At 44.1% G+C, this 24,610-nt stretch overlaps 1 pseudogene; it reads left to right on the plus strand.

Annotated features, from left to right (window-relative positions):
- The first annotated feature begins 550 nt into the window (after window positions 1-550).
- Window positions 551-2,302, plus strand: LOC138153983 (endoplasmic reticulum-Golgi intermediate compartment protein 1 pseudogene; annotated as a pseudogene).
- Window positions 2,303-24,610: the final 22,308 nt, after the last annotated feature.

Here is a 24,610-nt window from a genome sequence, read left to right on the forward strand (position 1 = left end):
ACTATGTTACTGTAGGCAAGGCACTTGGGCCTTTAGTTTTGCTCATCTATAAAATAGGTATATTGCTATATTTTTAAGGATAAATGTAAAGTTTTGCACTTGGTTACAAAAAAAATCAACATCACAAATGTAACAGGGTACACATGGTTAAACAACAGTTGGTCTGAGAAAGCTCTGGGAGTTTTAGTGGACCACAAGCTCAATGTGAAGCAGGAGTGAGATGTGGCAACCCTGAAAGCTTCTCCAACCCGGGGTCTCATTGAGAAAAGTGAGGCTTCCAAAAAGAAGGCGAGAGTCACCCTTATCAGACCTTCTCTGGAGGACTGTACTCAATTCTCGTTGAAGCCACAGTCGAAGGGGAATGTTGCCAGTTTCACAAGTGTCCTAGGAGAAGGTAACTGGTATGCTAAAGAGCCTGGAGTCCATGACATGAGTGTCAGTTGGCGCATTCAGCCTGTAAACTCAAGTTTAGCCTGCAGGGGACTCAGAGAGAACATGACAGCCATCTTAAAGAGGGATCAGACTTGTATTCTACAACCCCAGAGGGCAGAACAAGGAGTAATGACAAGGAGAGGAGCGTTTAGGCTAGAAGCCAGGAGGAACTTCCTAAGAAGCTGAGCTATTGGAAGACTATCGCCCGGGGGAGGGGGCGGAAGCCAAACCCATGCATTCCCAGCCCGGCAGTGGTCCCCTGCAGTCTCTGGCCGTCCCCCCCTCGCAGGGGCCGGCACCAACATGCCCTTTGACTTCAGGAGATTTGACATCTACCGGAAGGTACCAAAAGACCTCACACAGCCAACGTACACTGGGGTAATCATCTCTGTCTGCTGTTGCCTCTTTACTCTGTTCCTCTTCCTCTCGGAGCTCACTGGATTCATAGCCACTGAAGTCGTGAACGAGCTCTATGTCGACGATCCAGATAAGGGCAGTGGAGGCAAAATTGATGTCAGTCTGAACATCATTTACCCAATTTACGCTGTGAATTGGCTGGACTGGACATCCAGGATGAGATGGGGAGACATGAAGTCGGACATATTGACAACTCGGTGAAAATCCCTCTGAACAGTGGCAAAGGCTGCCGGTTTGAGGGCCAGTTCAGCATCAGCAAGGTCCCTGGCAACTTTCACGTATCAACACACAGTGCCACTGCACAGCCCCAGAATCCAGACATGACTCATGTCATCCACAAGCTGTCCTTTGGTTCAGAACATTCACGGAGCATTCAGCGCTCTGGGAGGAGCAGACAAACTCACTTCTAACCCCCTTGCATGCCATGATTACATCTTGAAGATCGTCCCCACGATGTATGAAGATAAGAGTGGAAGGCAGAGGTACTCGTACCACACGGTAGCTAACAAGGGAGCGGTGAAGTACACAGAGCAGCGACAGCCCCTGTACGCGATCTGTGCTATCATCGGAGGCACTTTCACAGTGGCCAGAATCCTGGACTCCTGCATTTTCACAGCCTCTGAGGCCTGGAAGAAGATTCACCTCGGAAAGATGCAGTAACCCTGTGACTCCAGCTCACTTTGCCAGGGACAGCAATGCAGGACCCCAGACCCATCACTCTAACGAATATATTTCTTTTTTCCCTCTAAAAAAAAAAAAAAGAAGAGCTGTTCCCAAGCAGAAAGGGCTGCCCAGAGAGACACTGGCTTCCACCTTCTTGGAGCTCTTCAAGCAAAGGCTGGATAATTACCGGTTTTGTATATTCTGGTGGGGATTCCTTTTATGAATGAGTTGGACTCAGTGGCTGCTCAGGTCCCTTCTCACTCTCTGGTTGCGATATTTGTATTACCTGCATCCTGGGGATCTGTGAAGAAAGCATTCTACAAAGCGTCCAGAGCTATGGAGAGGTGAGCTTTTTGTAGTAGCAGAGATCTGGAAACAAAGCAGCAGCTAAGACAAATAGTGATGAGTGAATATGAGGTGGGCCAAAAAAAACAGTGATCTTGAAGACTCCAGGGAAGCATGAGAAAACCTCTATAAACTGATGCAGAGCAAGTCAGAAAAACAATATACACGATGGCTACAGCCATGTAAAATGAAATTAATAATAACCACAAAATAGATTGGACATTGTGTAATTAAAATGGATTATGCTTGGCTCCAAGAAGGGATGCAAGAATTCAGTTCTCTTCCTTCTTTACAGAGGTGGAAGACTATGGATACATAAAATCACATTTACTTTCAGATTTGATTGCTAAACTACTTCTAATTTCTCTGTTTTTTAAAGATACTTTTTGTGTTAAGAGATGGCTTTCTAAGTAGAAGAGGAGGGACATACTGGGAAATGAAGATGATTAAAAACAAAAAAAATACTTTTCTAAAATGTTAATATTCTTATTTTTTATTTTTAAAATATATTTTTAAAAAATACGAAGAGGAAGGCAAGATATTATTGTTAAGAGTAACGGAGACAAGGCAGTGGGTCTGAAGAATTCATGACCTTTATAGTCACCAGAGGCCACCAGCTGCCATTAGTGAAGACCAAGTGTATAGAGAACAATGATTTTGAGTTTCATTTAGAGAGGATGATGTGAAGCAGGCCGATCATCTGCTTTAGGCCATTAGCTTTCTATACTCTTCTCTCCCTTTTGAAGATCTTAAAAAACAGCCCACAGTTATTTTCTTAACCTGGCCCCACTTTCCCAGAGGGTGATAGAAGATAGAAAGGCAAATGGAATGAGGTCAGGAACACCTCTCCAAAACCCAAATGACTTAATGGGAGGTGCTGATGTAAGCAGAAGGCATGCTGCCCAGGCTTTGGGGGAAGAAAGATGTAAATGGGATGGATTCATGGTGAGCTTGACCAAGAGTAGAAAAAAAAAATCCATTTAAACAATGCAGAAAAGAAGTGTCCCCATAGCCACATGAAAAGACCCTTTGTGATCAGTGGGACCTGGGTATAAAACAAAAGAGGTTTAAATAAACTTGAAATACTAGATTACTCCAGAGGTGGAAACGATCTTACCAGGTTAGCTGAAACCTTCAGAAATTGCTGGAGGAACCAGGTTCTTGAGAAATGATCCTTGGAAAGGGGGTAACTAGCACCACCTGCTGGAGAAGATCCAAACATAAGGGAACCATAACAGAGCTGAGGACAGGATTATATGTGAGGATTCATGATATCTACCTTGAATGGAGGGCAATGATAGCAAAGGAGTAAAGCATTGACTAAAGGACAGGCGCCAGATAAAGAGCACTATACAGAGGCATCAGTGAGGCCGTGTTTACCCTGACCTTCTTCATAGCTGAGGCCCCCCACCCAGGGCAGTACCATAAGCTCCCTGCACTGTACAGATGCCTGGGCAGGGGGGCCACCGGATGGAGGGGATAACTCTTGATTCTTTGTGACCTCAGAAGTGAATCTTTTTTGTACTCTCTAACTTGTGAATCAGATTTTCCTATGTCTTGAGCCTTGTGAGCTTTAGTGCTTATAAGGGGAGCTGGTGGTTACCCTTAAAAATGATAGATACTGACATCCCTAGATTCCACCTCAGGATCAATAGACTGGACAAATGAAAAATCTACAAAGTGTGGGCAGACCTTCCATCAGGAGGGAGCCTCTGATATAAGGGCTTGATACATTTCCTTCAAATTTTCTAAAGTTGATTCATACAAGTTGTGCCCAAGCTCCTGAGAGGTCTCATTTTTCTCTAGCTCTATCATATACACCTTAATGCTGGGCTGTTTGTCTGTTGGAGAAGGGCTGGCAGGAGTTGCTGTGGCAGAAAGAGTCCTTCAATGTCTTCATTCCACTGCTAATCCCCCCCATCAACTTAGAAAACTTACTTCATTCTCCTGGCCCTTTCCAAGTATTTTTCTAAACTTACTGCTTTACTCTGGAACTTGTGTTCAATCCGGTCTCATTTCCTTCTGCAAACACCAGGAGGATTTGTTTCATTTGCAGCTCCCCCTGCCCTCCACCCCTACCCCACCCCCCTTTGCCTCTTATGCACACACAGAGCTCAGTTAGCTTCTCTTCTCAATCATGGATTCCCAGAATCTCTGAGCTCAAAGGAGCCTCACGGGTCCTCCAGCTCAGAACACTGGATTTTGAACCAAGAGAGGCTTTAGAGGTCATCTAATCCAATGTCCTCATTTATATTGGACCCAACTGAGGTTCCATACACATCTGAAGGAGAAATTCCCTCTGTGACCTTCTCAAAAGGTCTTCCTACTGTCTGTCCTCTTGTTGAGTAGCTCTCTTTGTAAGAAAATTCTTTCTTGAGATAGTTGAAAACACATCAGCTCTGGAGCCAGAGGACCTGGGTTCAAATCCTGCCTCCGTCACTGACTCCCTAGGTGACCCTAGACAAGTCACTTAATCTCTATGGGCCTCTCTGTAAAATAAGGGGGTTGGACCAGACAGCCTTGGAGGTCCTTTCCAATGCCTTCCAAATTGTTGATCTCTAGGATTCAAATCTGAATATTCAGAAGAAAACTGCTTCTCTCTCTTATTAAGCTCTTACTATGTAAAGGGCACTTTGTTAACAATATTAGTAACTAATAATAGATGTCATTTATATAGTTTTGAAAAATCCTTTACATATGTGATCTTATTTGATCCTCACAACAACCCTGGGAGGTGGGCGTTATTCTTCTTCCCATTTTACAGATGAAGAAACTTTAGCACAGAGAAATTAGGGGACTTGCCCAGGGTCACACACCTAGGGAATATCTAAAGCAGGATTTTAAAAAACCTTTTTATTTAAAGTTTTGATTTGCAAATTCTATCCTTCCCTCCCTCCTCCCTGAGAATGGTAAGCAATCAGGCATAGGTTATATATATGCAATTATGTAAAATATTTCCATATTAGTAATTTTGTACAAGAAGAGAAATAAAAGAAAAAATGAAAGAAAGTGAAAAATAGCCTACTTCTATATTCAGTCAATATCAGTTCTTTCTCTGGAGGTATACAGTAAGCTTTGTCATTAGTCCATCGGGATTGTCTTGAATCATTGTACTGCTGAGAATGGCTAAGTCATTCACAGTTCTTCATTGAACAATATTTCTGTTACTGTGTACAACATTCTCCCGATTCCATTTACTTCACTATGCATCAGTTCATGCAAGTCTTTCCAGGTTTTTCTGAAATCATCCTGCCAGTCATTTCTTAAAGCACAATAATATTCCATTACAGTCACATACCACGGTTTGTTTAGCCATTCCCCAATTGATAGGCATCCCTTTGATTTCCAATTCTTAGCCACCACTAAAAGAGTTGCTATAAATATTTTTGTACAAATAGTCCCTTTTCCCTTTTTCTGGATGTCTTTGGGATATAAACATAGCAGTGATATTGTTGGATCAAAGGGCATGCCCGGCTTTATAGCCCTTTGAGCATAGTTCCAAATTGCGCTACCGAATGGTTGAATCAGTTCACAACTCCACCAGTAGCTCATTAGACCTAGTATCCCCATATCCCTCCAACATCCAATATTTTCCCTTTTTGTCATAGTGGCCACTCTAATAAGTACAAGGAGGTACCTCAGAGTCATTTTAATTTACATTTCTCTGATCAGTAGTGATTTAGAGCAGTTTTTCATATGATCATAGATAGCTTTGACTTCTTTGTTTGAAAACTGCCTGTTCATTTATCAATTGGGGACTTGTATTTTTATAAGTTAGACTTGGTCCTCTATATATTTGTGAAATAAGGCCTTTATCAGAGATACTTGTTACAGAAAATTTTTTCCCAGTTTTCTATAAAGCAGGATTTCAAGCCATCTATTCTTTATTCCCAGGTATCTATGTGACACAGTAAATAGAGTGCCCTGGGCCTGGAGTCTGGAAGACCTGAGTTCAAATCTACACTCAGACCCTTACCAGCTATGTGACCCTGGACTAGTTACTTAATCCTGTTTGCCTCAGTTTCCTCATCTGTAAAATGAGCTGGAGAAGGAAATGGCAAAGCACTCCAATATTTTTGCAAAGAAAACCCCAAATGGTGTCACAGTCAGACACAATTGAATAATAACAAAATATACAAACTTTAAAGTTCTACAAAAATGTTTCCTATTAGTATTAATGGAAATAAAGTGCTGTGTGAATGGTAAAGGTCCACATAAACATTGCTGATATGGCAGATGGTGCAGATAGGTGAAAAGAGATGACTAATGTTGATTTCAGAGGATGACAGAGGATGACCAGAGCTGTCTGTCTGTTTTTAATCTTGAGAGTCCCTATAGGACTTACATTCCCTCAGCTATGCAGAAGCAACTGGTTTCATGCCAATTTAACCAAGATCATTAGTTAAAAAGAGGACCCTCCCAAATGCTGTCCTTTCCTGCCCCCTCTGCCAAGTTCCCCAGGTGAACTCCTCCAGGCCCAGGCTGGTCTTCTCCCTAACCAGGCAATAAAGAGGCACTGGCCAGAGGAGCTACCTCACCATGTCCCCTGCCGAGGTTTATTCCCTCGCCTCCTCCCACCCCGTCCTCGGGGGCCCAAGGTCTCACTCCCACCAACTGAATTTTTTCTGAAAAGCCGATTTGAAGGAGTGTCTGGCATGGCTGGCCCCAGAGAGGCTGATCATCGGTCCTTTTTATAATGTTCGTTTTAGCTTTGTTATTTTTAAATGTTTCATCCACAGGGAAGTTGAGGTTTAGAGACTCAGCCTCCTTCCAATCTGCCTCAAACTCCAGGCGTTGGAAAGAATGTCAGGGACCAAAGCGGGGCTGCTTGTGCCCGGGCTGGGAAACAGCCCCATTATACGGGGCCTCTGGAGGAGGAGGGGGGGGAACTTGAAACAGTGTCACTTTGAAACCGTCGTAAAGGCCACGACAGCTTTCCCCAGGTGCCTGGAGCCGCTCAGGAGAGCCATGCCAAGGTGGAATTCCAGGCTGGGCCATTAGACACAGAGACTGTTTACACAAACCATCAAAGCAGGAAGGCCCCATTTCCATATAAATATCTTCACACTTCATGGAGCCCTTAAAGCACATTAGGACCCAGATAGCTGTGGTGGGACAGGGCCCCCAGGGCCCCCGAAACACTGGGCTCCTTTGCAAAGGGCAGGTGTGAGATTTCCACAGTGCCAGTCCGTCCCCTCCAGGCCCGGCCTCTGGAAGACATATGAGCGCCCTTAATGGGATGCAGGTTCCTCCCTCCTGCTCCCTGCTCACCTCTGTTCTCCAGCCATGTGCCTGGCACCGGCCCTGGGGCCTGGAAATACAGGGGGGGGGCGGGGGGCGGCGGTGCTCCTGCCCAGCCTCATGCTGCCCAGCTGCCAAGCATCCTGCATAGATGCCTGGAGCCTGGGCCCCCTTGGGGCTGGGGGTGACGGATTCGTCCATCCCCACCTCATGGATCATGTGCCATACCTTTGGGGTGTCGATGGAAGGGACTGTAATAACATGCACAAGGGAGAGGTCAGTGCCTTGGGTTAGGAGTGGCAGAGATGCAGATTCCGGCTCATGGAAAGAAAAGCAGCTTTGATCTGATCCAGTTCAGCTCTCCCCAAACCATCTCCATTCAAAAGCTACCCAGGCCAGGGATACAGTGGAAAAAGCCCTAGGTTCCATTCGTTCAAAGACGAGGAGAAAGCAGAGGGAACGTCACGTCCAACCTTCAGCCCTTCCAGGCCTCAGGCTACTCATCTGTTAAATGGGAATTCAGCTCAAATTCAAAGAGGATTTATCAAGTACCTACTACATTCCAGGCACTGTGCTAGACACTGGGTCCACAAGAATGAAAATAAAGCTAGCCCTGCCCTCAAAGGGCTTTCATTCTACAGTGATAAGTAAATACAAAGTACATGCAAAATCACTATTTTGTTTTGTTAAAGAAAAATGGGAAAACGGGTAGTACCAATGACTTGAAGGATCAGGAAGAGATTGCTGAAGGGGGAAACAGCTGAACTGAGCTTGGAGGTCCAGGCAAGAAGAGAGGACATCCCAGGCATGAGTGACAACTTTGTGCAAAGGTGGAATAATAATTTCATTATGTACCAACGGGGTTGATGAGAGAATCAAAGAAGAGAATGGATTTAATATACCAAGTCTTAAGTGTAAGCATGGGGCTGTACTGATAAATGGTTAACAATCAGCTTTTTGGGGGGCAGGGGGAGGGGGAAGTGTGTACAAGACACTTTCTAAGTTTAATGTGCATTATCATTTTCTCCACTGATTTCTTAAGTCTAGACAATCAACAAAACAATTCATCAAACCCTGATTTCTCTCATTTGCCAGTTTCTGAGGCATAAATATTAACCTGGAAAATTTAACAATTGACTCCCTTGAGCCAGTGTGAGCTGACCCAAGTATACCCCTGAGTATAAGCCATTATGATGAAAAATGGCTTTCTGGAGTGGACAAGTCACATAGCTGTGAAGCTCCGGGACCGTTTTTACCTAATCCACATTCATGAACTAGAGAAAGTGTGCAAACACAGGGTGGGAAGAAGAGAGGGGAAAGAATCCTAGCCTGAGTCAAGAGGCCTGGCTTTGAATCTCCTATCTGCCACTAACTTACTGGGTGGGTGTTTTTATTTGAGGTTTTGTTTTTACATTACAAACATTTCCAGATTGCTCTTACTTTGTGAGAGGTCTCTGGTCACAAAATAAAACAGTTAATGGCAGTTAGGTGGTGCAGTGAATAGAGCACTGGCTCTGGAATCAGGAGGACCCAAGTTCAAATCTGGCCTCAGACACTTAACACTTACTAGCCATGTGACCTTGGGCAAGTCGCTTAACCCCAATTGCCCCTCAAAAATAAATAAATAAAACAGTTGAGTAAAATTAATAGTATTTTTCATCAGTAATATCTTCCTATCTCTACATTAAAAAAAAATCACAGAAATCTGTTTTTTCCTCTCCTACCCGCCATCTAGGGATGACCCCAAGAAGCTGGAGGCTGTCTTGCCAATGATACATCTGATGACCCCCAACTATGTTTACTGCTATAATCATCAAAGGCTACCAGTTAATTCACCAGACTCGGTTTTTAGAAATTTGGAGAAGGAAATGGCAAACTGCTCCAGCATCTTCCCCAAAAACCCCAAATGGGGTCACGAAAAGTCAGACACAACCGAGAACAACTAAAACAGCAACAAAGTTTTTAGAAAGGGCTAATTACTAAGGGGGCATAGCAAGGACAGCTAGCACAAAATTCCCCCAAAAGTCTTTGACATCCTGAGGGGCAGCCAGGTGGTTCAGTGGATAGAACACCAGCCCTAGAATCAGGAGGGCCTCCATTCAAACATGGCCTCAGACACTTAGTAGCTGTGTGACCTTGGGCAAGTCATAACCCTAATTGTATCCCCCCCCCAAAAAAAGGAAAAAATTCTTTGACACATCCTCCTACAAGTAAGGAAAGTGGGTTCAGGCTTAGAAACCCCTGTGGCAAAGGGTAACTGCCAGCTTTTAGAATTGCCTTTGATGGATTCTTCAATTTGCTTTCCTTTGGCTTAGAGTGGTTTGTCGGTTGTTTTTCTGCTGTGGAATTTTGAATATCTATCCAGGCTGTCCTTGGCTCCTCTGGCAAGCAGTGTAACCACGTGTTCTGGGCACGCTATTAGGATGTTGATGAGAAGATGGGAAGCCGAAATCTTCTGAACCCTTCAAAGCTCACAAGGTCCTCCTGTGATTAAGACTGGAAGGGAAGGGCAAAGGAAGCTGAGGCCAGGGCCAAGGCCCTCTCCTCCCCATCCATCCCCCCTCCAAGCAGTTGTTCCTCAGAGGTTTGATCTCCTGGATCACACAGTTCCAATCAGCCCTGGGCGCCATAACCAATTCCCCCAGCCATTCTCAACACATGTGAGTAAACAGTACAAACCTAGGGACAGAGTAATTTGAAGAGGACCCTCACTCCTGAGGAATTAGGAAAAGTCTCACAAAAGAAGTAGATCCTAAAGGTCCTAAGAGGGAGAGGGAAGGAGGGAAGGCATCCCCAGGGAAAACAGCTCACACATAGACTGGGAAGGGGAATGGAAGGTCATGGATGGAGAAGGGCCAGTAGTTTAGCAGGAACAAAGAACATATGTAGGGGAACATGAAATAATACTGGAATCTTTTTTTAAAAATGTATTTTATTTTCAATTAGCAATTCTTTACTTGCTCTGCCTCCCACTCTATCCTCCCCAATTAAAAAAGAGAGAAAAGGAAAGGAAAAAACAATACCCTTGTTACAGGTATGTGTTATCAAGAAAACACATTCCCATGTTGGTCCCATCTCCCTCTTCCTCTTATGTCCATCACCTTTTTGTCAGGAGGTGAGGAACAGGCTTTAAACATCAGTCCTTTGGACTCATGGCTGGTCATTGCATCAGTCAGAGTTCTCAAGATCTTCAAAGTTCTTTGTTTTTACAATGTTGTTGTACAAATTTTTCTCTCTGGTTATTTCATTCGGAATCCATTGGGGGAATCCTTCTTTAGGAATATCATCACTGGCCAAGGAACCTCCAGGCTTCAAGCCTTTAAAAATCATTTGGCTCTACCATCTTGGTGATGTCAGGCAGATGACTGCCCCCTCCAGGTCTCAGTGTCCTCACCAGTGAAATGAGCAGACTGAACAGGATAGATTTTAAGCTCCCCCTCTGCTCTACATGCATGAGCTTGTGATCTGGTGACTGTAGCCAAGCCCTTTCGGCCAAAGGTTCCTATTCCTCTTTTGGAAGTGCATTCTGGGAGCCCTGGCTCAGCCCTAACTTATATCCCTGACAATACACTTTAAACCCATTTCCTGTTTTGCCCAGAGTGGAGATGGAGACTTTTTTTTCCCTGATTTGTAAACCTCAGCATTGCTTTTCTATCACCCTCAGTCTCTTTTCCAGTCCTTTTCACCTTTTCTCAAAGACTCCATTTCTAGCCCTCTTGAGACATTTTCACTTCCTTTCTCTGGACTAAAGAACCATGAGAGGACAGAGTAAGGAAAGTCCCTCTACATATGTAGGCTGGCACCTTCTCCAGCTTGGAGAGCTGCCTAGAGTCCAAATGGGTGGAATGACCTGCCTAGGGTCACAGGGTTCCAATGCAGGTTTTCCTAACTTTTAGGCCTGCTCTCTCTCCACTGTGTCACCCTGCCCTTGAGCGAAGAAGACAACCCTGATACAGAAATCTGATTTCAAGTTCGATGTTTTTTCTACTACACAAAGCTCAACTGGACCATCTCTAGATGGAAGGCACCATGACAGCATGGGAAGAATCCTGGGTTTGAAGGCCAGGATGGCATCGGCCAAATGGAATAAGACGAAATATCACTTGAATGATTGTGTAATTTATATCTGGGTTGAAAAAATCAGCTTCATAGGTATAAGACAAGGATGGCACATCCATGTGGCCCTTTGTCTGAAAGAGGCCTAGGGGTGGCAATGGCTGAAAAACTGCGGTTAATAAATATGTAGTGTTCCTTCCAGGGTACCCTCCAGCTCACATTCAAAGGTTGGGTTCCCTCGGGGATAACTGACACAGATTCAAGGTATTCTGTGGTTCGGCCCTAACAAAAGTATGGCTTACAAGCCCCCACTGATGCATTTACCTTCAATAGTCAGTCAGAGGACACGGTTGTCTCAAAACAAAAGCATTTATGGAGATCAGTCAGTTGTCTAGCATGTATTAAGCACCTACTGTGTTTCAGGAGCAGTGTTAAGCACTGGGATAGAAGGAAAGTTAAAAGACAGTCCCTGACCTCAAGGGGCTCACACTCTAATGAGGGAGACAACATGAAAACTGCTGTGTACAAACAAATTAAATTATAGGATAAACTGGGGTAACCTCAGAGGGAAGGCACTGAGATTAAGGGGGACTGGGAAACATTTAGCTTAGATGTTATGGAAGCCAGGAAATCTAGGAGATGGGGATGAAGAGAATTCCAGGAAGAGGGAGATACTAAAAATGCCTAGAGGTGGGAATTAGAGTCTCTTGTTGGAGGAACAGCAGTTCCCCCAACAGTAATGGTCAGTGACACTAATGCAGAGTACAGGGGAGTAAAGTGTAAGGAGATTGGAAAGGTAGGAAGGGTTAGGGTTAGGAAGGGCTTTGAATGTCAAATAGGAATAATATCTATTATTTTGAAGATGATAGGAAGCCACTGCAGTTGACTGAGTAGGGGAGTGACATGATAACACCTGAACTTTATGAAGATGACTTGGACAGCTGAGCAAAGGATGGACCAGAGTGGGCAAAGACTTGTGTCAGAGAGACCAAGCAGAGGGCTATCAAAATTGTCTAGATTCGAGGTGATGAGGAACGTACCCTGGACCAGGGAGGTGGCCATCTCAGAGGAGAGACAGAGTCATATTGGAGGGATGTTATGAAGGTAAAATTGACAACTCTCGGCACCAGATTGGATATGGGGGAGTGAGAGAGAGAAAAGTTGAGGCCTTAAACCTGGGTGCCTGGCAACTGGTGGTGCCTTCAATAGCCATGAGGAAATTAGAAAAGGAGGAGGGTTTGTAGAGAAAGATGATGAGCTCCATTTTGGACAGGTTGAATTTCACATCTCTATGGGATATCCAGTTCTAAATGTCTAAAAGACAGCTGGAGATTCGAATCTGGAAGTCAGGAGGAGAGATGGCAGAGTAGGGATACTAGTGACCAAACATCCCCCTCCCAAATTTAGAGTTGGGACAAACTCCCACAAATACACATGGCATCACCAGACATACAGAGAGAGCACACCATGAGAGATGCAGTCATAGGAAATACACACGGCCAAAGAAACTCCCATCTTCAGTCCATCAGAGCCCCAGTGTCTCTTCTGTTCTCTGGGTGATGCTGCTCCCCTTGGGTGTGCTGTTCCACTGTCTGCCCTGGTATAATGAGCCCTGGGCCTGCTCCTGTTAAACTTGACCCTTCAGCTGATTCTCTTGACCTATGGGCACAACTGGGTAAGTTGTTTTTCTGCAGCTTGAAGGTGGGGATGTGGGTAGGGGGGACAAAGAGATTACTCTTTAACCCCCTCACCTCCATGGCACTCTGGAAGAGGGGGAGATTGAAGAACAATTCCCTCCAAAGAGCTGGGTTCTTTCTCTATAACTGACTTTGGTCTCAGCTCCTAGTGATGATTACCTTCAGGAGAATGGCTGGCTTGAGAGCGTGCCCTGTTAGAAGTGGCTGACTTGTTTTTTAAAGGCTCCAGAGGTGTGGTTTATCCCTCAGCTGACCGGAGGCTAGCCACCCTATAATTCCATCCAGTGGACCAAGAAACGTCTTCAAACCTCCTAAATAAGTAACAAATTGTAAATGCTTCTTTGTGATTCCTTTACATGCTGCAAAGGGGCTGTCTCCAGATTCACACTCTTTACAATCTGCCAATAGGCCACTGGAGATTGTAAGTCACCGATTACAAAATGGAAAATGGATTCACTCAACCTGGAAAAGGGGCAAAACCTCAAAACCTCACCGTCTCTTTTCCTGTCAGTCAACAAGCATTTACTGAATGCTTACAATGCGCCAGGCACTGTACTAAATGCTGGGAATAGAAAAAGAGGCAGAAGTCTCTGCCCTCAAGGAGCTTACAATCTAATGGGGAAGACAATGTGGAAACAATTATGAACAAAGAAAATATATGCAGGGTAAACTGGAGGTTATCTCAGAGGGAAAGCTCTAGCATTAAGGGGGCCTGCGAAAGGTCCTACCATTTATATTTTGCAAACACAAGTTTTCTGGGAAGACTCAATTGTTCAGGAGTTCCCTGATCAGCCCTGCCCTCACAACAAAAGTAATATAATATTATCATGTAACTACCTACCATTGGCAAGATGTTGGTTGACTGTAAAGACCCCGGGAATTGTCATTATTCCTGGGTAAGGAAGGGAGGAAACTAACCCAAAATCAGACCTCAGACAGGAGGATAGATTATTACTATTATTATTTCATGTTTTATGAGTTTTGAGGGAATTTCAGGTGAGAACAAGGAGAGGGAAAGGTAGAAGTGGCCATAGTCCCATGGCAGTATCTGTGACATCACAGTGCATGTCTCCAGAACCATGAGAGATGACCTTCAAATGGGCAACAGAAAAGTACATGACTGTGTGTGTGTGTGCGTGTGTGTGTGCGTGTGTTTTTATTGAGAAAACCAGACAGCAGCAATGAGTCAGTCCCAATTCCATCTTCCTTATTTCTACTTAATTGCGAGATTCGTATTTTAATTAATTTAATAATTCTTACTTTTCTTAATTGTGGGTATTCTATTAAAGAATACATTTGCAAGATTTCATATAATTTCTCACAATGACCTGTGGCTGATCCTGTCCTTGGGTTGCCTGGTGTCCCTTTGTTTGCAGGTGGAGGTCAAAATGGGAACCACAGCAGAAAGGGAGAACTTTCCTACATGGGGCCAGAGCTCGCTTCCTCCCACTCCCACCAGTCAATTGTTAAGAGAGTTTTGCTCTCTAACTGGGGGCATGAGCAATATGCCACACTGACAATTTTAACTGATCCTGAAGGTGATGGGGAGTTCATTAAATAGGTGGGTGACATCATCAGATCTGAACCTTAGGAAGACAACTTAGGTAAGTGGAGGACAGATTGATCAAATGGTCAATAAATTATTTATAACTACCCTTCCAAGTGCAGAATTACTAGGACCACAGGGAATTTTTAAATAAATCTGTCTTGTAGACAAAAGCCTAAAAGTAGCCAGAAGTAAAATCACTAGTCTTTTGGCCAGAAACCCTGAGGGGCTTCCCCTCCCAGCTTGATTTTTTTTTTCTTTTTTTTCTATTTAAAGGGGCCATCCCCTGACTCACTTCTTAAAGGGGCCTATTCACTGAATGGACATTACCTCACTCTAAGTGAGTACCTGAAAAGGCCCTAGCCTCCCAGGACCAGGATCTCCCATTGCATCCTGGGCCATCTCCAGTCATCCTGATGAATATCTGACCACTGGACCCAGACCGCTCTGGAGGAGGAAGTGAGGCTGGTGCACAGCCCTCCCTCCCTCAAATCCAACTCAACTGCAAGTCATGCCATCATCTCCCTGATGCCATGGTCCTCTTTGAGAAGGAAGGACAAACACCACAACAAAATGTTGACCTACCTACTGGCACCTCAAAAGCCACTTTGAGGAAAGTGGTGTGTAAAGTTCCATGTGCTGTGGAAGTGAAGCTTTTTGTCACCCCTTGAAGGGGGGGTGTGCAGTGAATTGGAAAGAACCCTAAATTTAGACTCACAGGATCTGAGTCTAGTCCCAGATCTGACACTTTCTACTTACCTCTGCTCCTTGGACTGGTCACCTAAAGTCCGGAGACCTGACTTTCCCAATCTGTAAAAACCAGGTGCCTCTAAGTTTCCTTCCAGCTCTGGGTCTAAAATCCCAGGATTCTAAAGGTCCAAGACTGCTTCTAGTTCTAACACTTTGTGATTCTGAGACCTGGGCCCTTGAAATAAGAGTACTTTCTTTTCTTTTCTGTCTTTTTTTTTCATCTTCTGAGAATATAATTTTATTAAGTAATGTATGTCAATTGCCTTACAAAGCAAGACCAAACCTTTTTGGCTTAGGCCTGCACCCCTGAATACAGGAGATATACTTTTTTTACATTAAAAATAATTAATCAAAAAATGTCAATTAATTAAATTGGAACCATACACTATTAGGTAATCTGATTTCTAATTGGAAGAAAGATTAGGGACTTCCCAAATTGGGAGGGGGAAGATCAAACAGGTATAATTCTCTGAAATCAGAAAAAGAGGTACCTCATTCCCACCCTCCCCAAGCGTCTGTAAACAATCAAAGGAACACAGAAAAAATAATTGATTGATCATGTGGGGCCAGTTTTGAGATAATATATGAATTGCTTGAGATGTATATTTGTGAAAAAACTTCTTGCATCAATCTTTGAATCTAACAGGGGTTTCTGGTCAGCATAAACTTGGCCCTTGGTTGAGGGTCTCTAAGCCACAGGTAGATGTGATCCATTTTCCCAGTCACACAGGGCTAAGTTCAAACAGTACAATGAGGTTTTCTCCCAATTCCCACAATTGAATAAACTTTTCGCACAAGACAGAATTGGGGTTAGACCCATAAATGAATAGAGAGAGGACTGAGCTCCAAAATTGAGTCACAAGATGAAGTCAGTGTGGTTCACTCAGCTCTGGAAATGATCCACGGGCTCTCCTAATACCCTCAAACATTTCTGCAGAATTTCAGCAGCTCTCCGATGTCAGAGTTCCAAGCAGCTTTGACCACGTTTGTGTCCTGCCCACACATTTGTCTGTCCTCTGTGCATAGCTCTTCCTTCCTGGTAATTAGCAGCCTGTGGAAGAGTGTACCCTATCTCTTCATGGGAGCTTGGGGGTGGGGAATCTTTTCTGGTCATTTTTTCCCCCTTGCGCTTTTATTAAACATCTTTTGTTTTGAACTTATATGTCTCTGGGTTACTAGTAAAAGGAAACACTTTAGTGGGGGCTTATGGACTATGGTTTTGTGTAGATGCTGTCACACAGGGCCTCAGCTTTGGAGTAGGAGAAGAGAACCTTCTTTTGTCCCCTGCTTTAGTCTGACCCATTAATGGCATAAAGGATTACTCACCCCAACCAAGAAAGGGAGTGACTGTTTGCAAGGTCCAGCTAACTAGAAGAGTGTTGTGACTCAGTTTACCCATCAGTCACACTGAGTCTTGAATTCCTAAGGATTCCCATGAAGTTTCTTTGTCTGTGCCAATATCCTGAAACATTCTTGTAGCCCTAAAGACCGGATCCTAAAGTAAAGTAATGAAGTTACTTTATGTAAACTTATGAAAGTGAAAAACAATTTAAGGGTGGATTTGAGAAAGGTTAAAACTGTCGACAGCTCTAAGGCCTACCCCTTCCCACCTAATCCTCTCCCTACCCCCCATTAAAAGGGTCAGACCAACCCAGATGGTCATTTCCTCTTCCACGGTGAATATACTTTCCTTTATGGATCTACCCAAAGGGAATGGGAGTGGGGATGGAGGGGAGAGCAGAGGGGCTCAGAGGGGCCCAGCAAGGAAGGGAAAAAAGAAGAAAACCCAACACAGAGAGGATTATTTTATGGGCAGTCTTAAATCTCCCTCACACAATGAATCAGGCAGTGCTCCCACTAACAAGGACGACTCCGGAAAGTCTAGTGAAAAAAGAGTCAGTGGACTCAGAGAAATATGATAAACTGGGTCCAAAATGCACAAAAAGAGCCTTTTTTCAGTAAAAAGGAAAAAGAAAGAAAGAAAACATACCACACGTGGTCAAGTCTCTGAAAAATGCAATACTTCTCTGCAGCTCTCAGTGGAAAGCACCATTCATAGGAGCAGAGGCAGCAGGCCAAGCAGAAACAGGGCTGGAGCCAGAGCCAGGCGCCCTGGGTTCAAATCCCCAGCTTTGCTGCTTCCTAACTGTGGAATCTTGAGCTGATCACACGTTCTCTGAGCGCCATTTTCCTTTTCTGAAAAAAAATAGGGGTTGGGACTAGATCATCTGTAAAGTCCTTTCCTGTTCAATTCCACTAGCATTTGTTAATAAGTCACCTACTGTGTCCCAGAGTCTCTGTGAGGCACTGAGGATACAATGACAAAAATAAGACAGCTCCTGCCCTCAAGGGGCTTGCATTCTATTGGGTGAAAACAAATGGATAGAGATGGGTAAATGCAAAATATAAGGACAGTGGTTGGATCTGGAACTTCATTGATGTAGAGACTCTTGGGTAAGGAAATTACTCTATCAAGCCTGGTTAACACCATCTCTATCAGTCATTCAAGAAATGTATACTTATTAAATGTCTACTGTGTGCTAGTCACTGTGCTAAACACTGGGGATATAAAGAGAGGGGAAAGCCAGTTCCTGCTCTTGAAAAGCTCAGTCTAATAGGAAAGACAACATGTAAGCAACTAGGTAACAAATAACCTCTAAGGATACATCCCCTCTGCAACTTACCTAGAGTACTGACAAGTTAAGTGACTTGCTCAGGGTCACACAGCCAGTATGTCAGAGGCAGGACTTGACTCCAGGTCTTTTTCATTGTAAGGCCATCTTTATATCTATCCAACATGCTCTGCTGGTTCTCATAGGGAAGAAAGAGAGAAGGAAGGAAGGAAGGAAGGAAGGAAGGAAGGAAGGAAGGAAGGAAGGAAGGAAGGAAGGAAGGAAGGAAGGAAGGAAGGAAGCTTCCTCAAAACCAGCCTACTTATATACATATGGTAGTGAATTTTCTAACAAAGATTGTCTATAATACTTTACAAAAAGGTTCTGATCTACACCAGCAGAAAGGGTACTACCCCCTTCCACCAAACGACAGACCCATGAATTACTCAAGTGTCCCTCTCTAGGACAAACATATATTCAAGCATCCCAAAGGACTTGCAATTTCTTGGGTCCTAGGGAGTTGTCTTTGGCACCAGGACTTACCCAAGGTCATACAACTCGTGTCATTGATGAGATTCAGACCTAGGTCTTAGCTCTGAAAGCTGCCAGCACTCCATCCCACACTGCTGTCTCCCAGACCTTTCAGAGAACAAGCACTGTACCAGCAATCGGGTCGGACTGAAGGCATCAAAAGGACAGATAAAATGCAGGTGGCTGACTGGGTGGCCTTGGGTGAGTCTTTTCACAATGTCCTAGTCATCATTTCCTTGTCTCTAAAGGTTGGATTAGACTCTAACCTCTAGGTACTTCCAACCCTGACATTCTGTGTTCTCTGTTCAGTTCCATCCCTGCCATTCAGTGTGCTAACGTGCTATTATCTCAGGCCTCCTCTACCTCTGACATCCTTTAGTTCTATTATTGACGTGTTCAATGCACCAGATCCAGTGATTCAAGGAAGGATTTTTCCCTGAGTGCTATTTGCAGAGATCAGCATTGAAGCTCTCAAATTTTGATTTTCTGTTTCTCTTTGGAGATAACAACAAAGGCATCATACTTGCTGTGGGTTATTGACCACAGAGACTTTGAGCCCTTGCTATAACATGAGGGACTTAGCAGGATTTTCTGGCATTAAAATACATCCATTTAGAAAAAGATATTTTTAAAGCGTCCCTCCTTTCATGCCCCACCCTTAGCTGCTCTCTAAGGAAGAGCCCAGATTGCCTGCCCCTAGTCTCAGTTTTGACCAACGTTCATAAGTTCAACTGCCTTCTCCCACACTTTCCAAAAATATCATAGCCACCCAGTCTCAGTACTTTCCAAAAGGAGTGATTTCCATAAGTTACCATATGTGTAGGAAAAAAGTCTCTTAACCACAACCCATCCGCACCCCCTAAAGCCTCCTCCACCTGGTTACATATGAAAAAGGCTTAGCAAGTCCTTCAGTCCAGGCCTCCTATGCCTCTCTAAATATCTCTTCTGCAAGCAGCTGGCATTGCTTTGGCAAGGCTACAGGATAAACTTGCTGCTTCCTTGACCTCAAGACCCAGTAACTCCAAGGGGGCAGTGAGTGCTTCTTCCCAGAGAGGCAGACACAGGACGTTAACAGGAGACGGTTTCTGGCTGCTGACTAGGGGAATGGGTCACGGCACTCATCTGACAACGTCATGCTGTGACATCCAAGTGATATAGGAGGTTTCCAGCCTCCCTGGCCTCCTGAGCCCAGAGCAGCAAGGTAAACACGGGCAGGAATGTCTCACCTTCCCAGTAGTGCCCAATCCCAAGCAGGGTCATTAATCTTGAGGAGGGAGAGGAGAAGGAATGTGGGAGTCAGCAGGCATATGGAGCAGGTTGAGGAAACCATTCCTGCCTAGTGGGTGGTTTTGATTCTCCCCAGCTTTGAGATTGACTTACCCTAAGCTCAGGCACTTTTGTAAGGGCTGGGGAGACCAAAGGGAGGAAGGGGTAAGCGAGGCGAGCAACACTGACTACTAGTACCTTTGGGCACCTACTAATCTCAATGTCACTCATCTGGCTCATAATAGCACCCTCCAACCTGATCTCCTGGCTTCCAATCGCTCCCCGTACACAGGTGCCAAAATCATCTTTCTAAGGCACGTCTGGCCATGTCACTCCTCTGCTCATAAACCTTTACTGTATCCCTATTGCCTCCAAATCCAAATTCCTCAGTCTGGCATTTAAGGATGTCCACATTCTAGCTCTAATTACTTTTCCAACGCTCCTAGAAACAACTCCCCTTCCCGCACTATAGTCCAGCAAATTGGGCAATTTCTTCACCTGATCCTGCCTTCTCTGGGCTCAATGTATTTGCCTAAACCATCCTATACATGAAACTCACTCCATTATCTATTTTGAAATCCTTCTCTTCCTGAAAGCAGAGACGCCCAGCTCAGGTGCCACATACTCCAGGAAAGCCTTACTTGACCCTATCCCTAGGCTGAAAGTGTCTTTACGTCTTCAAATTTTTCTGGATCCCCTTGATTTTTTGTCAATTCCAGAAATACATATCTCCAATGACCATACCTTTATACTAGTTGTTTCTTATGCCAAAATGCTCTACCTTCTCCTCTGCCTCTTAATGTCCCCTGGTTTCCTTCAAGGCTGAAAGAGAGAGAGAAAGAGAGAGAGAGAGAAAGAGAGAGAGAGAGAGAGGGAGGGAGGGAGGGAGGGAGAGAGGGAGGGAGAGAGAAAGGGAGAGAGAGAGAGAGAGAGAGAGAGAGAGAGAGAGAGAGAGAGAGAGGAAGGGAGGAAGGAAGGAAGGAAGGAAGGAAGGAAAAGAGGGAGAGAGGAAGGAAAATTAGCAGTAGAAAAATTTGCACCATGACCATGGCAGAGTGAGGAAAACACCATTGACAGGCATCAGAACTCTGATCCATGAATGCAGGGACCACTTGGCTTCAGAAGGTGCTCCTCTTGGGAGATGGGATGAACCATAGATACCAAATTCACTGTTCTACAGAGCGAATGGAATGGCTTCCTTGGCTTAGCTGAACTGCTTTGTTACAAGGGAGGGTCCTCCCTCAGCAGGAACATGAGGAGGCAATGAGAAGAGAATGGTGCAAAAGATTTTAAAAGAATAGATCAAGTATGTTTAAAAAGATAATCAGAAATTAATAAAAAGGATTGCATTGAAACAGCGAGGGCTGGAACCCGGCTGACACAATGACATGAGTTCTTCCTCTGTTAGCTTTCAGAGAGGAAAATTTCAGAATTCAGTATCATGGAGGTGGAACTGCTTTCTCAAGGACAATTCTACCCTTTAATTCTCCTTCTAAGTGTTTCCATCATAGCTCTCATTTCACGAATAATCTCTTGCTTCAGTTTTTCCAGGGAGTCCCTGTGACCAAGCCACTTTCTTCTTTTAAGCTCCATTTGTGGATATTAAGGTGTCATTCGGATGCTAATTGCTTCTGATTAGAGCACTGGGTGGTCTTCTCTGTCCCTTAAGCAGAAGCCATGTTACTAATTCTGATTGACGTTAAATGATTATATTAGCCTAGCAAGCTATTTTCACTCTCTGGTCCTTTTGATCAACTATGAGTAGAATTGGACTAAATACTTGCTAAGGCCCCTCCCAGCTCTGACATCCTGTGTTCTAAGGGCTCTCTCTCCCAGATCTGACATTCTGTGTTCTAAGGGCCCTTCCATCTCTGACATTCTATGTTCTAAGGGCCCTCCCAGCTCTGACATCCTGCATTCTAAGGGCTCTCCCAGATCTGACGTTCTGTGTTCTAAGGGACCTCCCAGCTCTGACATTCTCTGTTCTAAGGGCCCTCCCAGCTCTGACATCCTGCATTCTAAGGGCCCTCTCAGCTCTGACATCCTGTGTTCTAAGGGACATCCTAGCTCAAACAGTGGAAAGACAGCAGTTTACAATAACATCCTAACTCCAGAGCTTATTAGATGGGAGATATTATACTTTCTCTGTCTGGGTCTTAGTTTTCTGATCTGTAACATTCAAGGGCTGGACAAATAAATAAGACCAAGACCCATTATACAATCAATAAGTGATCAGAGTAGATAAACAAGCTGTTTAAAAAAAATTCTGAGCCATCAGAAGCTTTACAAAATATGGCTCCAAATCATTAATAATTAGAGAAGTGAAAATTAAAACAACTTTGGAGTTCGACGTATCCAGCAAATTAGCAAAGATGACAAAAACTGGAAATAGCCAATATCAGAGGGGCTATGGGAAGATGGGAACATTAAAACCATGCTGACCGAGTTGTGCAATGGTCTGACCACTCTGGAACAATGTTATGAAAGGGACTAAACTAATTTACCCAGAGAACCCACTGTTAGGCACATACCCCAAGGAGGTCAATGTGAAAAAGTAGGCCCCATTTATAACAAGACAGTCATAGAAACACTTTTTATGGTAGGAAAAAACTGGAACAGAGTGGATATGATTAGAGAAGCATTTCATCTTCTATGAAAGCAATGTATCACCCAGGAAGAAATGACAAAGATAAGGAAAAGAAGAGAAAAAAATGAGAAAATGTGTAAACGGAGGCCTTGAAAAAGTTAGCATGACCAAAAAAAACCATATACACACAAAAAAGGTTAATAAATGCTTTTTCATCTATCACAATGACTGCAACAATGCACAACGAAAGAACAATAAAACAAATGTTAAAAAGAACAATAAAACAAAGAGTAATCCCTGGAAAAGAGTTTAGACAATTTAGCTCCCTCCTTTTGCAGGAGATGTTAAGGTAGATGTGAGAGTGGGGGCCTATGTGTATGAAACATCACATACCTGTCCAAGGGGTTGATTCCTCCTTTGGTTTTACTTAACTGGTTGTTTTTTTTTCTCTTTGTTACAAGGGGAGATGCAATAGGGTCCAAAAATATTGGGGGGGGGGGAAGGAATTAGTGTTTATCCAGAAAAGACTATAAGGTAAATGTGAAAGGCCCCAATTTAAAAAAAATTAAAAGGTAGGACTGAACAGATTTCCAAGGTCCCTTCAAACCCCAAGTCTCATAATTTTAATAATATGTGTCTCTTCCTCAGAGCCTTGAGGCCCTCAATAAACCTTGGCCTATAGAACTTGAACTCAAAACCTGTAATTACCAATGGTTGCTATAGAACTTGGTCCAATCATAGTCTGAAGCTAATCAGAAATCTCATTAGGTGACCAGTCTTGGTCCCAGAGAACAGATGACCAAATTCTTCTCGTTCTTCTGGATAGAAAGGTGGGGGACTGTGGGTGCGGGCTTGTTGCATACTCTATCAAATGAGATAATATTTATAAAGCACTTATCACAGTGCCTGGAACACAATAGGTATTTAATAAATGTTTGTTCCTTTCAAAAAAAAAGAAATCTCATTAGGTCAGTTCATAAACTGGACCAGTCTACTCTCCCCACAGGCTAATTCTGCCTTTCTCGTTGCAGTGGCCCTGCCCACATCTACCAGCACCTTTTTTTCCTTCTAATCCTATTTATCTACTACTATTTAACTACTAACTATCTCTTTCTACAGCTTTTCTTCACCTCCATAGCTTCAGGCTGGGATCATAAATACAGGACTGAGGTCTGGAAGGTACCCTTGGTGACTCATGCTTTGTCATCTAGATTCAGTCTACCATCCCCATCTTCCTGCCCTACTCCCCAAATCCTCATCCCCCCAGTGCCAACTTGGACTTCTCCCTGGGGTATCCCCATCCTTGCTCTGATAGGTGAGTTTTTTACCTCATCTTGACGTGAATCAGTCACTCACTTCCTCCTTATCTGTACTCATGCCTCCTGTACTGCTACCTGATTATCCTCATCTCCCCTGCATGGCAATCTTGGAATCTGTTTGGGCCTCACTTTCCATCCTCCATCTCCATAGGTGAGCTTTATATTGCTGAGAAGTTGGCTTTTAGGGGCAGCTAGGTGGCCCAGTGAATAGAGCACCGGCTCTGGAGTCAGGCAAATCTGACCTCAGACACTTAACACTTACTAGCCGTGTGACTTTGGGCAAGTCACTTAACCCCAATTGCCCTTCCCCCCCCCAAAAAAAGCAATAAAAAAAGAAGTTGGCTTTTGTGCCACTTCCCAATTGTTTCTGACATCACCACCGCCCCGCCCCCAACAACAACAATAACAACAGCTTTCCAGCTCCCCTTCAGGTCGAGTCTTCCCTCTTTAGAATGTCAGCTTCTTGAGGTAGAGGCTAGAATGTTCCCTTGAATGTGTATCCTGCACACATTGCATGACTAATATTGTTTAGTCATTTTTCAATTTTATCTAACTCTTCATGACCCCATTTGGGGTTTTCTTGGCCAAGTGAAATGATTTGCCATTTCCTTTTCTGGCTTATTTTACAGATGTGGAAACTGAGGCAAACAAGGTCAGAAGACTTGTCCAGGATCACACAGCTAGTAAGTGTCTGAGGCTGGATTTGAATTCAGGAAAATGAGTCTTCCTGACTCCAGGCCAACTATGGTGCCTCCTGGTATAATAGCCTAATAGTAAATGCTTAATAAATGCTCCATCCATCTATCTTGCTATCTCCGTCTCTGTCTTTCTGTCTATCTATCTGTCTGTCTGTCTAGTCCACCTTTACCAGGAGCACACAGCCTCAGGACCTCTAGGATCACAGAGCACTGACGGACCCCCAGGTTTCCCACACTGGGAGGGGAATAAAATATAGTTGACCTGTGCCTGTCCACAAAATGAAGAGCCTCCCCCCCCAAAAGAACTCACCAATGAGAGAAGGGTGTCAGTAAGGCAAAGGGATGTTCTAGAATAACAAGATTGCTGAGTTATGGTGCCAAAGTCCAAAACAGTTGAAGGCATGGCCAGGAGGAGAGTGAAACATGTCTGGTACATGCTGATAAAGGCTT

Source organism: Petaurus breviceps, unplaced genomic scaffold, assembly GCF_028583685.1.
Source record: "Petaurus breviceps papuanus isolate PSGF00001 unplaced genomic scaffold, PetGlider_PUasm1.0 91041, whole genome shotgun sequence".
NCBI lineage: Eukaryota > Metazoa > Chordata > Mammalia > Diprotodontia > Petauridae > Petaurus > Petaurus breviceps.